This window comes from Drosophila novamexicana, unplaced genomic scaffold (assembly GCF_003285875.2).
Source record: "Drosophila novamexicana strain 15010-1031.04,08,12 unplaced genomic scaffold, DnovRS2.1 tig00001209-arrow-arrow-pilon, whole genome shotgun sequence".
Lineage (NCBI taxonomy): Eukaryota > Metazoa > Arthropoda > Insecta > Diptera > Drosophilidae > Drosophila > Drosophila novamexicana.
The window spans coordinates 197,639-204,632 of record NW_020824843.1 but is presented as its reverse complement, the minus strand read 5'-3'; positions in this window follow the sequence as shown (position 1 = coordinate 204,632).

Below are 6,994 nucleotides of genomic sequence, written 5' to 3'. Positions count from 1 at the left end.
TTTTTTGTATATTGCCAAAACTGAGTGCAAATAGTTGTCGTCTGAGTCGCTATTGCTAAAGGGGTGGGAGAGGTTGCGCCCGATTGGAGGCTGTCGCTATTGAACTTTCGAATCTGACGTGCCGCCGTGCAACAAATACCTGACACATTCGACTATATCTAACACACATTATGTATGGCACAGTCGTGGTGCGGGGGTCTCTTGGGTTTTGAGTTCTGCATATGAATTTTAGCTGGGCAACTGGTTTTTAGGTCGTGTATACCCTATACTGAAAAGTAATATTGTTTTACAAGTATAGTAAAAATAATATGAGAATTCAATTAAAATAATAATTAAAAATATAAAAAAGAAAATATATATTAATAATAAAAAAATAATTCATATTTATACCTAAAAAATAATATAATAAAATACATTTAAAATCTGCAAAATTTATGTATGTTTAATTATTCAAAATAATTCCTAAAATGCTTTCAAATTACTTAATATATATTTTAATTTATTCAAATTAAAAATAAAAAATATATATAATGTATAATTCTCAAATATATGATATAAAATTTACGAATATATAATATAAAATGTGTATGTTAAAAATTATTTATATAATGTTTCTAAAAAATAAAAGAAAGTTTTCTTTTGAAAAGCAATTTTAATTAAATAAATAATTTTTATTGTTTAATAAAAAACATGCTCTTAATTTGAATAAGACATTATCAGCCACAGTCGCGTGGTAATATTGTTTTTAACATTTCAACACTTTCAACAGCCCAGGATATATTCTAGTCGTATAGTTCCCGTTGCAGCATTTAATCTCGTTATTTTTATTTTTTCGTTTTCTTTTTATTTTGGAACCCATGCAGTCTGAATCGCAGTCGCAGTTGTAGTTGGAGTTATAGTCAGAGTCAGAGTCAGAGTCGCAGCTATCTACATAATTAATGCATGTCTGAGGCCACACGAAACATGCAAACGCTGACATATTGACCCAATATCTAGGCAAAGGGCTTGACATTTGTGGAAACCAAAAAAAAAAAAATAAGCACAAAAAACAAAACGATATCACAGTTAAAACGAGAAACATCGCGTGCCAAAAAGCCACAGCCAAAGACGTTTATACAAAATTTATGCCTCTGCAGCCCGGGCAAATAATTAAAACAAACCAAAAGCAGCCAGAAAAAAAGAGGGAAAAAATCAAGAAAAAACCCAAATAATTATGAACAGATATGGCCACAAGAAGGCAGAGATAGTTTATGCATTGGGTGAGAGCAGCAGAGCTTTGGAAATGACACAAGACAGGGAAATATCTTTGCGTGATTAATGATGGGTCGTGCAGACCTGAACAGATATATATTTGTTTTAAATTTGTTATTAATTTATGTGAGCGCCAGAAGAAAAAAACGTTGCTTAGTATACGATTAAAAACACAGCAGAGCTTTCAAATTGGTGGGTTAGATAATCGTGGCAGGCCAAAAAGAGTTGGTTGTGTCTACAAAATTTGATCAAAGTATAAATGTGACCACAAATAAAGTGCACATAGAGGCGCGGTGGGTGTTGCTAAGAAATACTAATCATACATGATCATTTGTGCTGCTTTGATTGATATCGAACCTCTTTGAACTAACAATGGACGTTACAGAACTCCAGAATGAAAATATATATAACAGTGGATGACAGGAGTGTATAAAGTACTTAAATCCGCACATAATAAACCCATGGGTTGTGAAATAGAATTTCGAAAGCGCTGGATAAAAATATGCGCACATAATGTGACCATGCAGGTAATGTGGATATGCTTTACTAAGTGCCGGATAATAAGATTGAAAGCTGAATGAAAAATTTAAAGACAGACAAAATTTGTTATGCCAAAATTGTAAAGATTAAAGAAATTAGTTGGAAATGATATCTTTATTTCAACCTACTCAACAAAGGCTTAAATAACTACCGCTAAATATTTATTACCGAATACTTAAGTTGCCTAGCTGAGACACTCAAATATCATAGAGTTTTTGTTTTGATAATCGTAAACCACCCTGTCAAGCGAAATACATAACTTATTTCCAGTTATCCAGAGAATATGTAATCATAATAAAAACTGTAGAAGCCCACACACTAAAAATCAGCCTGGCATATCATCATAAATTATCTAATATAAAACGTCATCAATTATATGCAGGAATTTATTGTGGCAGCTCGTAAAGCACAATTGATAATTGCTGTCGTCTGGGACTGGATCTGGGTTTGGATCTCTGCTCTTTTCCACTTGCTTGAAGACCAATTAAAACGGTACGATTCCATTTTCCGATGAGCTGTGTTCTAACATTTTTGTGTATTTTTATGATTTTGATTACGATTTCGGCGTCTAAGCGAACGACTTGGAAGCACAATAAAAACTCGAAAATGAAAAAAAAAAACCAACTAAGCTAAAAACTCAATTTCAATTTGAAATCAATTTTTCAACAGAGTTGTTTTCAGGCCGTGCTTGTGACACCTCAATAAAAAACCAAAAAGTCTTTGACCAAGACCCACTGAGCAGGAGGCGCCACTCACCGAACGGAGTCCAATGGCTGGACAAGATGCGCATGCATAAGTTAAGAGCTGTTTTGGGGGTAGACACAAAAATCGACCCCCCGTTGGGGCATACAAATTAAAATTTTATTTGTTTAGCAAACGGCGTGACAACAGCAGCAACAACAACAATAAAAGCCACAACAACTCCGACAGGTATCGAACTGCTTGCCGTGAGGGTCAAGTGTTTTTGGAGTCCCCCAGCGATATTTGCCCGTTGGCGCATTAATCAAAATTGTAATACAAGCCCAATAACAAACAATCTAACACTTTCGAAAACTTGAAACCCAACTGAACTCGTACAGAACTTAACTCCGCTCGACACAAATCCAATTAATAAAATCAACATTGTTGCCGACGTTTCAAATAACACAAGTGGATATCGGCTGCCCACGCTGAGAGTTTCGTGTTAATTCTGTATTTGGTTCGCAAATTTATTAAATTATGCTTTATATTTTAAGCATTCGCGAGAGATAAATGTGAAAACAGCTGAAAGTTGTAGGGTAAAAACAGATAGTGTTGAGATTAAAGAGATTCGATCAAGCAGAAAATGATTAGGCTATTCTGTTTTGGTAATTAAAATAAAAAGAAAATTAAATAAAGCTGGGTTTATGATAAATAAAACAATTTAATCAATATATTTGTCAAAAATCATCCATTAATTATAAGTGAGAAATACAAAAGATATATATACAAATAACAAATTTATTTATTAAAATTAAAACTAAAAATGGAAATTTTAATATGCGAAAATCAGACTATTTTTTTTTATTATTATTATTATATTTATAAAAAAAATCAATTTTAAGTCACGAACTTTAAACTAAAGGGAAATTAATCTAACTGTAGCTGCAATAGTCTTCAGCTTGATATGAAAATAATGTATAGGCTTCAAAATGTGTAAGCTTTATTTAAATAAATTATTAGTAAATGAAATTGATGCTAGAAAAATTTGCTAGTTGCTTTTTTATAGAAAGAGCATTTGAATTTCAGTCAACGTGAATTTTAAAAACTCTTGTAGGTGCTACCAAATTTGGTTAAATGTTTATCGCTAATTTTTATATAGCCAAATTATTTAAATCATTAGACGGGCAAATAATTTATTGTTGTTATTGTTATTGAATAGTTGATTAATTTAAGGAAACGCACATGGCAACAAAAAATACACAAGCACACACACTCACACACACACACCTAGATACAGCTGAAGCAAATCCAATTGGTTGGGCAAAGTTGAGCGGATCGTGGGTTAATTACCATGTCAAATTCAAACAGAAACAGCAGCAGCAGCAGCAGCTACAACAACAGCCAAAAAGGTAGTTTATCATTAAAACAACAACAACAACAATATAAATAATAGGCTGCCAAAAGGCACTATTCGACGCATTCAGTAGGTAGGCCCGTCCGGGAAAGGTAGTTTGAGCCTAAGTAAAACCTTTTCTTATCATAATTACGCACAAAACGACGCACACAATGGCAGCGTAGGTTGTGTGAAAGAGAGGCAGATAGACGAGGTAAATTAGAGCGAAAAGGCGCTACTCGCACTGGCTGCTAAGCGCCGCCGCGACAAATGCAAATGCCCAATTGCGAGGCGAACGGAAGTCGCAGCGTAGTTCGCCTTGGTTAAAATGAAGGCGTCGCCCGCATCGCAGCTGCGGCTCTGTAGCACGGTGGGCGAGGCTGCCGCCCAGCTCCCTCTCTGCCCACGCTTGACTGACGTTTCGCGTACTTAAACAGACGTCCATTTATAATCGACGGGTCAGCCGTGCGGACAGGCCGCACTTACGATTATGTTTGCCCGGGCTCGCACTTCGGGGCAGCGGGACGACGGGTCTTTGGTAGTGCGTTTATTATAATGAAATTATGCATACAAAACATCGCCCATATATCAAAAAAAAAAAAAAAAGAAGAGGCACTGCGCATCGTCGCAAGTAACGCCGCGTATTAAAATAATGACTTAATTTCGTTTATGCATGCGTCCATTCCAAGTACCAGCGCCTACCCCACCCCACAGGGCCCATCTGTCTTGTCTCTGTCATCTGTATACACCATATATATATATATATATGCGTATATATATCACAACTAGTCCCAGACGCACTCGTCTCCGAGTTGCAATCGAGTTGGCGCGTTAATTGCCATTTGGACCGCCGACATGGAGCCGCATTTGCTTATCAGCACGAAAATACTACTCCCCACCCCCCGTTAAAAGCCCGACGCTCCACGCCGCTGTTCAGGCCATTTAATATTATGCATGACAATTGCGTCCATAGAATGGCGCATAATCAAGCAGCAAATGCGTTATGAATGACAGACGCTTAAGCGGGACAAGTGCGGAGTGTGCTAGAGAGCGGGGGCATAGACTAGTTAAAGGCGGCATGTGGCATGTACTTAGTATATGCTTATCGGACATACATATAGACACACAGTTTGAGCAGCAGATAAGTACACACACAAGATCTTTTGGCTAAGCAACACCTTTTCAGGCACGTGTGAGCGGAGCTGAGTCATCGCCCAGGTCGAATATTTATAGATGTTATAAAAATACTCAACTAGTTTCAAATATCATCAAGAATTTGACGCACCTGTCAGCTGGCAATTGGAACTATAAACATAAACATTTATAATGATATATTATAACTCGAATTCTAGAAATTCGCTTTAACTAGGAATGTGTTTGGCAGCTGTACCAAAAACAAATGTATCCTTCAAAGATTATAAAAACTCAATAAATATGTTGGCTAGACGTATCAAAACATATGCGACATATGTCTGAAATTTTGGTAGTTCCCAGTTTGACAAAGATATTTACTGAAAAAAATCTGCATTTCACTCGCTTAGTAGAAACATAATATACGGATTAACCTTTACTCTTTAAATATTTTGTACATATAAGAACTTCATATATATCTATTAAATAGTAAAAACACTTACCGCAAGATCCATATGTTCACAGAGAATTTCGAATCAAACTTGATTATATTTTTAAGTTTTCGCTTCATTTTTATATTTTATCTGCAATAAATAACAAAATGTTCAAGAGCGTTTAACTAATTGCATTGCGTTGAGTTAAAGAACCAGTGAATCATTAAGTTAACTGCACTGACTCCACATTAAGCACAACTGGTTCACAGCTACAAATTAGTTTCTGACACAGTTTGATCTACCGTAATGCAACTCCGTTGGCACCTGCCCCCAGGCTGTACAGAAGAGAGCATAATCAAATGGCTTAAAACAGAATATAGAATCCACGAAGAATAACAAGAGCCGGAGAAGATGACCGTCTGTTGTCACTTTTGGTATGCTTGACCCATTTCATGATTATCATGCGCTCATTCATTCATTCCTTCATTCATTCACTTTGCCAGCTCGGTCATTGTCTTCTTCACTCACAATTTTGTTTGTCAGTTGAGCTTCGGCACACTCAACTGACAGCTGTCATAATTAATTTTGACGTTTTTGTGTGGTAATTAAATATGCTCTCTCTCTCTCTATCTCTCTCTCTGTCTCATCTAACGCACAGGTTCTCAAAGTTAGGGAATGCGTCGTCGTCGTCGGGTTTTGAATTTCATGAAATGCCAGCTCTGATTAGCCTTTTCAAGTGCTGTCTGAGTTCGGCTAGGAGGCTCATTACGCACCACATTTCGATAACAACTTAATAAAAAGCTGGCCGAGAGAAGCAGGTGGTCGGAGAGAGGCTTATAAATACCGCACAGAATTAAATGGGGTGGAGGGCGTCGGCTACCAAATTGAAATTGCCTACGAACGTCCGTTAGCAGCTACTTTGTATACCCTGAACCCATTGAAAATTATTAAAAAGGGTACCATCGTCTTGCGCAACTTTATGTAACAGACAGGGGGAAGCATTTACAAAACCATATAGTATATATACGCTAGATCTATCCATTAATGTAAACTACCAGAGCCGAAGACTTGAAATATAAAATATGTATATTCCCATGCTATATGCAGAACGAGTGTATCATTTTTTATGAATATCCAATCCGATTCTCGTAGTGTCGTAAAAAAATCGAATAAGGGATTAGTGGGAATAGTCCACTTATAAGAAATTTTCTTTAATAAAGCTGCACTAATAAAAAAAATTTCAAAGAAATTTTACATATTTAAATTTCAGAAAATATTTTCTAAAACTTTCTGAAATTAAAATCCAATCAATTTTTGTTGTTATTTGTATAGCCTTGCCTTTCTTAGATATCGCATTATAAGCACCGAAGCTTTTCAAGAAGACATTTCCCAAATGTATGTGAATGTTTGTATAAAAGTAAGCTAGAATGTATGAAAAAGTAGCTCGACAAAGAATTCAGGGTATAGCGTAGTCGGACACTCGTGACTACAGCACTGTTTGTTGTTCTTTTTGTGCTTGGCTACCGACGAAATGGGTTTTACTTAAAGACTCAACCGCCTTGCA